The sequence below is a fragment of the Juglans microcarpa x Juglans regia genome, chromosome 4D, assembly GCF_004785595.1.
Source record: "Juglans microcarpa x Juglans regia isolate MS1-56 chromosome 4D, Jm3101_v1.0, whole genome shotgun sequence".
In the NCBI taxonomy this organism is placed as follows: domain Eukaryota; kingdom Viridiplantae; phylum Streptophyta; class Magnoliopsida; order Fagales; family Juglandaceae; genus Juglans; species Juglans microcarpa x Juglans regia.
Window position 1 is genome coordinate 4,373,583 of NC_054600.1, and position 13,090 is coordinate 4,386,672.

Sequence of the window (13,090 nt, forward strand, 5' to 3'; positions counted from 1 at the left end):
TTACTCATGTATCTACTCACAACTCCCACTGTATGGGCAATATCTGGTCTAGTGCAGACCATAGCATACATAAGTGAACCAATAGCTGAGGCATAAGGAACCTTACTCAAATAGTCTTGTTCCTCTTCTGACTTTGGTGCCTGATCTTTGTTGAGTCTGAAGTGACTACCCAAGGGTGTGCCAACTGACTTGGCCTTGTCCATATTGAACCTGCTGAGTACCTTTTTCACATACTCAGCCTGTAAGAGTCTCAACGTGGTTCTGAATCTGTCTCTGACAATTCTCATGCCAAGGATTTGTTTTGCAGCTCCCAAATCCTTCATTGCAAAGTGCTCTAACATCTGCTTCTTCAGATTATTGATCTCATCAATACTAGCTCCTGCAATAAGCATGTCATCCACATATAGCAACAAAATAATGTAAGAATTGTCAAACTGCCTAACATAGTAGCAGTGATCTGCCTGACATCTGATGTACTCTGCACTGCACATGAAACTGTCAAATTTCTTGTACCACTGTCTAGGAGCTTGTTTCAAGCTATACAAGCTCTTCTTCAGTCTGCAAACTGAACCTTCCTTTCCCTGTACCACAAACCCCTCAGGTTGATGCATGTAGATGTCTTCTTCAAGATCCCCATGAAGGAAAACTGTCTTCACATCTAACTGCTCAAGAAATAGATATTCAGTAACAACCATAGCTAAAACTAACCTGATGGTTGTGATCTTTACCAAAGGTGAAAAGATCTCAGAGTAATCAATGCCCTGTTTCTGTTGAAAGCCTTTTACAATAAGTCTGGCCTTGTACCTCTTACTGCCATCATGCCCAGTTTTCACCCGGTACACCCACTTGCTGTGTAATGCCTTCTTCCCTGATGGAAATTCTGTCAACTCCCATGTCTGATTCCCTAGCAAGGAATCCATCTCATTCTTCATGGCCAACTCCCACTTGCTAGAATTTTCATCGTGCAAGGTTTCTTGGTAACTCTGCGGTCCTCCACCATCTGTCAACAGAATATAATTCAAAGCAGGTAAGAAACACTGTGGAGGACGAATAGTCCTAACTGACTTGCGAACTATAGCTGTAGGAGTAGACGGCTCTGGATCTGACTATGGAATAATAGGAATGGGTGTACTAGACCCACTCTCCCCGTCACTCATTTCTCTACACTGCACTATGACCTTTGGTAGGTCATCCAAACTCACAAACTTAGACTCCTGAGGAGCTGCTTCAGCAACTGTACTAGATTTGTCTTTGTACATAATCTTCTCATTGAAAATCACATTCTTGCTTCTTATAATCTTCCGACCCTGATCATCCCAAATACGATAGCCAAATGCCTCGTCTCCATAACCAATGAAATAACATTTCATTGACTTAGCCTCAAGTTTACTACGAGCATCAGAATCAATAAGAACATAAGAAAGACAACCAAAAGTTTTAAGATGAGAAAATTTGACCTCTTTCCCGCTCCAAGCCTCCTCAGGCAATCCACAATCCAGTGGAACTGATGGCCCTCTGTTTATCAAGTATACTGCAGTGTTAACTGCATCTACCCAGAAAGTAGGTGGTAGCCCAGCATGCAGCCTCATGCTTCTAGCACGCTCATTTATGGTTTTGTTCATGCATTCAGCAACTCCATTTTGCTGTGGTGTCCTAGGAATGGTCTTCTCCATTCTGATACCCTGAGTTGCACAATACTCATTAAACCCACCATCAATGTACTCACCACCATTATCAGACCTCAAGCATTTAAGCTTCAAGTCTGTCTCTGTCTCAACCATGGCCTTCCAAATTTTGAACACATTAAATACATCAGATTTATACTTCAAAAAATAGACACATACATTCCTGTTGTGGTCGTCAATGAATGTGACATAGTAACGAGAACCTCCAAGAGATGCAACTGGGGGAAGTTTCCCACACATCAATGTGCACAAGATCTAGTCTCCCTGACTTCAGTGTTCTGCCACTCTTCAAGAAACTGACCTTATTCTGTTTTCCCATAATGCAACTCTCACACATACTGAAATCAATTGACTTCAGTTCTGGTAGCTTACCTCTAGACAGAAGTTCTTTCATGCCATTCTGACTTATATGGCCAACATTGCAATGCCACAAATCTGTTGTGCTCTCTGCAACGGTAGTAGCAATAATGTTATTCAAACCAATAGTCATATAGAGTGTATTAGTTTTCTTACTCGGAGCCAGTATCAATGCCCCTTTGGTGACCTTCCAGATGCTGTCTGAGAACACTAGTGAATGGCCACAATCATCAAGCTGCCCAACAGAAATGAAATTCTTCTTCAACTCAGGAATGTATCTGACCTTCTGCAAGGTCCATTGGTTCTTGTTAGGAAGTGCAATGTCAATGTCTCTCATCCCTACTACATTTAAAGCCTCTCCATCAGCCAAATACATCTTCCCAAAATCACCTGCAACATAGTTTTGCATTATCTTTCGATGGGAAGATGTATGGAAGGAAGCCCCTGAATCAAGTATCCAGTCATCAACCAGACTATGAACTGCAAGTAATAGTGCATCATGTACTACTTCAGTTACCACATTAGCACTATCATTCTCGGCCTTCTCGAAATTTCTGCAATTCTTCTTAATGTGGCCAACTTTGCCACAATTCCAGCAAGTTGCCTACTGACCAGGCCTTGACTTGCTCTTGTCCCTGTTCTTTGATTTTGATCTGCCTCTATTTGAGTTCCTGTCTTGTGCTCTCCCCTGAGAGTCAACATTCAGTGCTGAACTCGAACCTGAGGTCTAGCCTGAATCTCTCCTGCGCACCTCCTCAATCAAAATCAAATCACGAATATCATCATATTTCAACTTTGATTTACCGGCAGAATTACTAACAGCCATTCTCATGGCTTCCCAACTATTTGGCAGTGATGCCAATAGTATCAATGCATGTATCTCATTATCAAATTCAATTTCAACAGACGACAATTGATTTGTGATAGTATTAAAATCATTCAGATGTTGTGCAATAGACGTACCATCTGCCATCTTCAAATTAAATAACTTTTTCATCAGATGTACCTTGTTATTCGCTGAGGCTTTTCATATATACCTGACAAAGCCGCTATGAGATCCACAGTCGTCTTCTCCTTAATGACGTTGTGGGCAACGGATCTCGACAGGGTTAACCGAATAACCCCCAGAACTTGTCGATCCAACAGGGTCCAATTAGTAACTGACATACTGTTTGGCTTCTTCCCCAATAGTAGAAGATGAAGTTTCTTCCCATAGAGGTAATCATCTATCTGCATCCTCCAATACCCATAATCCGTGCCATCAAACCTCTCGATCCCCGATACCTTCACTTCCTCTCCAGCCATCATTTTTTCTCAGACCCGAACCTTGGATCTTGATACCAATTGTTGTGAAAAACGATGACAATGAAGTAAAAGTAAAACACGGGAAAATAAGCAATCACACACGACACACAGTATTTACATGGTTTGGCAAATTGCCTACGTCCACGGGAGCTGCAGATGATTTTTATTACTTGAGAAATCACACTACAATGTATGGGGCGGCTACTGTTCACTCAGATACAGTACAAGTCAAAAAAAAATCATCTTTAAATACTTCATGCGGCGAAAACTCTAAAACTTCAGAAATAGTCAAGTTCACTCGAGCGGCGTGTCAAGCCCGCATCGAGCGAACCTGTTTCCCGCAATCGCTCGAGCCAAGTGTCGAGCGGCTCTTCGAGCAAACTCTCTGACTTCCCTCCGCTCGAGTGGAGTGTCGAGCGGTGTCGAGCGAACTCTCTGACTTGCGTTTGCTCGAGCGGTCTGTCGAGCTGTCTTGAGCGAACTCTCTGACTTGTCTTCGCTCGAGCGACTATATACTTTGCTCGAGCGGTATGGACCAGATTCCACAATACTCAACAATATCTTGTTGTGGCGTGAAAGATTTAACCAGCAAATTAACATCAATAGATTCTTCGATCTTCTTATATAACAGTCTCTAATGGTCTGATCTCCCTACTCACAACTAGCTTAGTAGAAATTGGTCATTTATCAATACAACCACGCAAAATCCCCAACCACAAACTCTACAACCACAAACTCTACAACTCGATTGTCACTAATTGTTATCTCCATCTACCATCTTGCACTTAGTAGTAGAATCTTCAAACACTTGATAAACACGTTGTTTTATCGGCCTACCTCGTATCCCAAAACAACTCCAATCCCACCTTAGCATATATATAGACACACACATATATATAAGAAATATAATTATTAGTGACAAGTTATTTGCGCCTATTTATGATGAGAATTAACTCACTTTAATATAAAATAATTATTTTCGTCACAAATAATTGACCATTTTTAAGCGTGTTTCTTGTAACTAGAAAAATCTAGTAATACAAGCAATATTATACTTAAGTACTCTATTATAGTTAACGGATCGATTAGAAATTAGATGGTTTTGATAATTTGGAGGGTAATTCGATGATTAAAAAAAAAGTGATAATTTTGAGTTGCAAAATGAAATTAACCAAAAAAAAATAAAATAAAATAAAATCAACAAACAAAAATTAGTGAGAACCTTCTGAAGCAATATATATATATATATAGAAGTGGAGAAGCTGTCAAGTAGTAGTAGTAGTAGTACGACTATTAATGCAATCATGTGGAAATGATGAGGGACTTTTTTCGTTATAGTAGGTGACCAAATCGCCACTAACAAGAAATTACCTTGATATTGCCTGCATGACTTATGTCCTGCTGATGCTTTCAATGCATCATCAAAACACAATTTTTTTTTCATAATTTATTCCAAAACTTTCAAATTACAGCACCAATAATGGAAACCTTTTTCATAAATACTTATTTAATATAACCCGAACGAAGGTCCACTTTAAATAATAGATTGCTCCTTTAAGGGGAAAGACTTTATGCCCTCAACCAATTATACATAAAGCACATGCAATTTGGGACCCATATTTTATATAATTAAGATGCAATTTGCAACTTTGCTAGCTAGTTGCAGTCGAAAATGAGGAAACCCGGCCAGCGTCACCTCAAAGTTAGAGATCTAGCAATAGGTTTTGTTGTAAAGATATCTAGAGAGCTATCAGGAAGAAGAAGATATATTCATTTTCTTGTTTGAATTAAAGAATCTCAAGTAGGAGAGATAGACATATATAAAGTAAATATATATAAATGCCTTCAAATTGGAACACTCAATTTATACATGAACTTAGGCGATGAAGTATCAAAGTCAAAAGAAAATAAAGAGAGGCTGACTTAATTGATCATAAATGAAACGTCAAAAAGTCAAAGTTGCCATTATATATAACGATCGACTGTTGATTTTTTTGATGCACAGTGTTTTTTGCTTTCATGCATATTTAATTATTTGCTTACGAATTAAGTGTAGAAAGTACACTAGTACTACTTTTCGAACGTGGCAAGAAGAAATCGGTCTTCTCTCTCCAACCTGGTTTGTGAGCATAGCTTTGGTCGACCTAGCAAAGCTGCCTGCCTGCTTTGAATCAGTCTTTGGATCAACGGTTTGTTTAATTTGGGCCAATACAGCTGGCCTGATATCAATTTTTTTAGTATTTAATTATCTTTATAGGTGGGTACGAAAGAGACACTTTATATTATTGACATGATATATAGATTCTCATTTGCAAAAAAAAATTAAAATTGATTTTTTTTATAAATCAAATTCTAGCATATCAACTGTTTGGAAGGTGTTTCTTTCATGCCAAATTTTTTTTCTTAAATTAAGATTATGGAAAGTAGTGAGATTAGAATCGCAAAATAAGTTAATTACATATAAAGTAGGAAAAGTTGAAAACCTTATGTGCCTCCTCCCCCAAAAAAAAAAAAAAAATTAAGGACTCCAGATCTAATTTTCGCCAGAGGGCTCCCTCTCCTTCCCTCCTTCTTCCATTCATCCACCTTGTCTATCAAGGTTTCTTTTACTTAGTTTTATTTTAATTCTTCAAGGTAGAAAAAAACATATTTATAGCTTTTCGACAATTCAAGAGACATGCGGTACAAACAGATTCACAGATCCAAAATCGTTCAGAGGAAAGTTGTGGTTTTGCAAAAATTACCATGCGTTGTTCTCACGCTTCGCCCACATCTATGTGTGGTCTTCACGCGCCACCCCTTCCGACAGCTATTTTGGACACACGCGCCAGATTATCGGACTCACCAACACCAGACCTTTCAGATTTGACTTTTGTGGTTGAAAAGAGATAAGTGTGTTGCCTTCAAGTGCCGTCACAGATTTCGAAGTCTATCAAAGTTGATCCAAATTATAATCTATTTTTTTTCGTATCTATCTTACTGGTTTCCTTTTTAGTTTCCTTATTATTAATTAAAATTAAAAAAGAGTACCGTCTCTTGAACAGTTATCTATATAGGTTGAGTCATATCTTTCTATGAAGGGTGAGATTGAGTCTCTATTTAGACAGAGAGTATTGTCTGTTAGACGTTTGTCTGTAGAGAATATCAACAATATTGAAGACCAGACCAGTCACAAAAAGAAATAGTATACTGGTGGAGCTCCAAATGTATTATTTTGGTTCATGATGTCATGTTTGATATGGGGACATCCCATAATGTATCCGGTCATGGTTGTAAATTTTTCTAATAAATGAATGATGATAGTTTCCCTTCCAAAAGAAAAATTACATATGAAGTAGCAATTCATGTATTGGCATTTTCATTATTTGATGTATTAAGGAATGGATGAGGATCATACCCTGGTGATAGAAAAAATAGGTATCTCACTTAAGAGGTAAGTTATCAATTTCTCAAGTTTTACATATTTTAAGCTAGACTACAAACGTGTTTTGTGCCTGTTTGGGATTGAGTTTGAAAGCTTAAAAAATGCTTTTAACTATTTAAAAGCTCTTTTAAAGAAAAAATGATATGTTTGGTAAATTTATAAAAAATGCTTTAATCACCTAAAAAAGTTGAAAGTCTACTTTTTCTAAAAAGCACAAAATTGAAGTTTTTATAGAAAAGCTCCTGTAGATAACTATATATTTTTAAAAAATTAATGTAACTAACTTTAAAAGTGCTTTAGATATATGTTTATCAAACAGCAAACAACTTTTGAACTATAGAGCTTATTATTTAAGTTATAAGCTATAAGCTCTAAAACTATAAGCTATATTTCCCACCACAATTCCCAACATGCACTAAGATTCTCTATAATTATCTCTCTTAAAATATTTTTTATAATTAGAAAAGAGATAGATGCAACATATAGATGTTATAATATTATGTACTGTACTTGTCCATTCGTAATGCATGTCTCAACAACAAATAATGTGCATGATAACTATATACCAACAATTATAAAAAGTTTTGATTAATTATAATAGGAAAATATTAAATATACTTGAGAAAAATATACTTGAAAAAAAACTTATTTCTCCACATGTCAGTTATTGATATGCTGATCAAAATCATGAAATTTGAAATTCAAAATTTAAATTAAAAAAAAACTAACAAAGTAAGTCTGATAAGTAAAATTATAAGTAAAAATATAAGTATATGGAGTAGTACTCTATATAATATTCTTTTATGCATGAATTGTTGAAGATACAATCAATAGGGATGCCTTAATTTTTGGTGCCTAGAGATGATGTAGTCAAAAATTAAAGGAAAATACTAGTTTGTCGTTTAAGTTTATCCTCTTTTTTTATCACTTATGTATTTAATTTTTTTTACTATAATGATTAAGAAAGTGACTTTTTATGTATTGATATATATTTTTTATTTAAAATATTTAAATGTAAAAAATAATAAAAATATAAATATAAATTTATGATAAGCGGCATACCGTACTATAATTGCTGGCCGGCAGCCTAGCATGACACAAAATTAAATGGGTGAGGTCAGACCATGCATAGACCTCAATATCTAACCATATGATCAATTCAATTAGAAGAGACGTAGCCTCCCTCTGCCAGTCTGCCTCTAATGTAACGTACTATAGGTGAAGTCGATTGAGGGGCAGGTGAAAAAGGCGGCTTCATGGGTAAATCAAACAATCACGTTGAAAACTTCTTAATTAACATCTAGAAACTTATTTTAATACATTCTCGAAACAATGTGAGAGACTTTTCTAGGACTGTTTTTTTTTGTTTTTTTTTTTTTTTTAATTTTAAATTTGAGTACTTTAGGTTTGAACTATAGAAAAAATTAACCACCATGCCAACATAAAAAGGTTTCACGTTGAATTCTAGATGAACTCAAATAGCATATGAATTGTTATTCTTGATGAACAATATTGTTATTTTGGCAATTTATATTATATTATACAGTCGTAAAGTACGTAAACGTCATACAATTATTTTGAAAAATATAGAGTCTACTATAAAAAAAAATTAATTTTTTATCACGTGGTTTACATATTTACTCATATTTTTCAAAATAATTATGTATTACTTGCACATTCTACGACTATAAATATAATTCCTCATATATATATATATATTTATATACACACGTGTAGTTATCCTTTGTCCATCTCTTCTTACTTATAATTAATATTTAGGGTAAATTACTATTCAGGTTTCTGAGACTTTTTACAAACTAGTATTTGTGGTTTAAAAAGTTTTAAACCGATTGATACCTAGGTTTAAGGTGATATTTCATCGCTTCAAGGACAAAAGAATGTTGATGTGACATATACTCATTACGTTATAACCAATTAGAAGGTGACACGTATCATATTTATACATAATCAGTTTAGAAAGACATAACAAATATTGCAAAGCCAGCATCTTCAATTAGATAAGTAAATAAACAAACTTAAATTATAAAATAAATATATAAACTCGCTCGCAGCCACCTCATAGAGGCCAGTGGTCAAGCGGTATCCCGGTTTATTATTATTATTATTATTATAGGTGAAAAAGGATAAGAAGAGGGAGATTAATGCCCTGTTTGGTTCTTCAACTGAGTTTAATGCAGTTCATTTTTAAGCATATTTTACCATCTAAATACCAACTTGAGTTACATCGTAAATAAGTTCAGTGGTCTGTACTGTATATTGATGTAACCGGTTCTGACTTGTGGCAGAGATTCTGTAATGGCATTATAGTGCCTGCAAACCGAAGGTTGGAAAAAAAAAATCATGTTTTGTCCATTTTGCCCTTACTTGACTTGAGATGGATGGCTACAAATACAACTTGAAGAAATTTTTTTGCCATTTATAGGATTTGATGCTGGCAATTTATTTTTGGTATGTCATATGAAGAGTTGAATTTAATGATGAGATCCATTTATTTTACAATTTCTTATAAATATATTTAAATTTATCTTAACATCAAAATACATCTAAACTCATCTTAAATGGACCTCACAAAATTCAATCATCTCAACTCACTATTATTCATAAAAAATTCAACTCAACTCAGCTCAACATTTAAATACAATTGTAAGGTTAACGTGATCATAATATTCTATATTTATTGAAAAGCTTGCTTCTAATTAAGAAGGCGGGGCAGCATAGAATGCAGGAACTCAAACTTGGAACCATAACCGACTTCGACCCCCCACCAAGAAGAAAATGATACTAACATAAGCCTACGAGTAAAAACAATATAAATAAGTCTTTTGTCTTTCTTCAGGCACCGTTCTCATGGAACTCAAACTTTGCAAAGTCCCCATCGACCAAAATGTACAAGAATAAACCTCTTAAATACTGCTTGTATAATGAGATGATATAAGATAATTTTAGATAAAAATTAAAAGTTGAATAAAATATTATTATAATATTATTTTTTAATATTATTATTGTTAAAAAAATTAAATTATTTATTATATTTTATATAAAAATTTAAACAAATTATAATTACCTAAACGGGTTATAATTACTATACCAATTGTTATCGAAACACAAATTACTGTGGCTAAAGTTGGGTGTACTTTTAAAGTTGTAGAGTAAGCATGAGCGAAGAAAGAATGTGCATTCCCAAAATTGACCGCTACAAATCTTTTCTAAGAAGAAAGCAAGTTATAGTTATCAGTTTTTAACTTTTCCTTACAACTAAAAGTTGAGTCAGCTACGCGGTTTCTTCCTCCTTTAGTTAAAAGCTAAATTGTTGAAGGGGTAAAGGTCAAAGAACACAGACAATGCAGATGGGGACAAATGTTTTGAAAAATTCAATGACAGTCCCACTTGTTACCCAAAACGACAGAACGATAATGGCGCTGCCGTTTACATAGAATATTTCTAGCTACTGTTGGTTCACCATTTTGAATTTGAAAAACTCTAGAGCTAGTCGGCTGGTGTAAGCGCGGTTGATGTGGCAAAATAAAAAAACGCACCGTTTTGAACAATTTTCATTTCCCTCCCTCTCTACATTTTCATTTCCTCTCTTGAAGCCGAAGTCCCCCTACCTTCCCTCCCTCTATGTTTCCATCCCTCTATGTTTCCATTTCCCTCCCTTGAAGTGCCTCTCTCGACCTCGAAGCCCTCCCAAGAAGCCTCCCTCCCTCCTTTGTGATCGTCGTTAACCCTAGAAGAAGGTGATCAAGGACTCTGGTAATCAATGGGTTTCTTACACTGGTAATTTAATTTTTTTTTTGTTTTATTTTTGTTTTTGGTTAAACTATATGTTAGCGCGGCCCTTAAGATCGCCTTCTTTAGTGAAACAATCATGGAAGCATGTCGAGTCATAGTTGTGCGAAATCATCACGTACGTTTCTCTCTAGGGTTTTCCTTTTGAGTCCACTTTTCCCACCTGAGCCATCTTATCCACGAGGCATTTCCTTTTGCCATTGGATCTGTCACTTCCTTAATTTTCTTTGGAGATTAATTGGAGGATTTCAACTCCATTGGTATGTTTTCAGTGTCTCATTCTATGGTGGGGAACAATTACTACTATTCTTTCAATATTATCAGCTCTACTAAAGATTATCAGCTAAGTTAATGTTTCTTCCTCCCGATTAAGATTTTTTTTGTTAGTAATCAACATCTACTTCCTTGAAAAAAAAAAAAAAGTCGATATCACATTTGTGGGTTTATTATTTGTTTGTACCCAAGCCGGGTTGCTAGAACTTCTACGCCAATATCTTAGTTTAATGATCAATCATTTTAATATTTCACCAAATTAAATAGGAACAATTAGATCTTCTTGGCCAAGCTGGGATCTTTGATGAAGTAGAGGCCATAAGAATATGAAAATGGGACAATTTGAGGTTCTTTTCTTGAAGATTGTTCTATTCATGGCGTGTTGAACTGGGTGAATATGTTGCAGAGCATCTCTTTGACTTGGATATTGAAAACTCAGGGGTTTATGTGCACTGCTGTTATCAAAATATATATGAAGAAAGTTCCTAGATGTACTTCAAATTGAGGTGGATGTTGTTGTTTATTATTATTTATGATCAATTATCAAAAAAGGAAAAAGAAAAAGCAATTACTCTCATTCGTTAATGTTTTGAATGGATCAATTTGAAATTAAATTCTTATTATGTAATGTATAATAAGAATTATGACAATATTTTTGCTGGAAGAAAAAAATTGGCATGAATACATGATATAAAGTTTCAGTTCTGTATTTCATAATCTGCTTGATGTTTATTAATACAATTCAGTTCTTGATGACTGGCATCTCGTGCTTAAAAGCAGAAACTTGGCAAGCCGGCATTGAGTACAAGTGTAGAAGATTAAACCTTCACTTGATTCTGAAGACATTTATAGCAGGAGCTCACATAGACATTTGTTTGCAGCTGATGATCTACAATGTATTATCTAAACTATTCCAGTTATACGTTTGCAGTGTAACTCCTGTAACACTCATTTCCAAGATTATATAGCAGAAAAGATGTAATGAATGTAATTCATGTATTGGACACTCAAACTATTGAGGCAGGGTTTGCATTTTTAATAGTTTTCTGCATTTGCAAGTTTATATATATATATATATGAACTTCTGTTTGTTTCAGGAAATGCAAGTGCCTGTGTGTGTTTTTGGGTTTAGTTCAAGCTACTGCTTTTATGATTATGGAGGTGTACTGGGAGTGCAAATCAATAAATGTACATTGGTAGTGAACCTGTAATGTGGTTGTTGGTTTTTGTAGTGGGAGAAAATGAACAATAGAAAAGACACCTGCAGATTGAAATGGGACTCGTGTCCTGCAATTATCCCTATTGCAATCACCAAGCATTCAACTAAAATACCAAAACTCAAAAAATGACATTTTCATTACTTAAAACCTGTATTCCAACTAAAGGATAAGAGTACCACTTGAAGGTCTGATTCAAGAAAAAAACAATAGAGACAAAACCTGGGGACTAACTCCAACATAAATAAATGTACCTATCTGTTTTGACCATACAAAACCACAAGACTCTTAACATTTTATCTTAGTGCCAAATGGTACAAACTATAATAAGAGAGACTAATTAACAGTACATGGGAATAACTCATTTTCCCACTTCTATTCTGCCAGTTTGGGAATGAAGCTAAATTACATATACAATTAAACATAAATGCATTTGCTCAAAGTGTGGCTACTCTCCATTGCAACTTCAACATGTCCTAAGCAGCACAGCCTCCATAAACAATACTCCTGCAGTTAAAATAAGAATATTTAATGAGAAGGCATATTTAATAGATGATTTTTATGCACATACTTATTATGACATCATGCCATATATTGAGTCCATGATTGGGTTGGGTGTTCAACCCCCCCACCCGAAAAAAAAAAAAAAAAAAAAAAAATTATCTACATCCATAAAGTTTCAAAAAAATTTTTGTAGAAATTAAAATTTAACCATATCATTGCACCGGGCATGATCCAATGCCCTGTACACGTTGTTCAATATCCAAGGTCAGTTTTTGAGAAGAATATAATATTAGAAACATGCTAGCCCAAAGATATGAAGTATGAAGTATGAGTATAATATTTGAAATCTGAATTTTGAAGCTTCTAAGAGGAAGAACGAGTTCTAGTGCTGTTTCTAAACTCAAATAGAATATATTGAGCTTGCATGCAGCTCTTTCTAGGGAATATATACTTTAGCAGTTTTGAATTGGTTGAATATAACTAAAACCAATAACATGATGACCTTTTTAGAATTA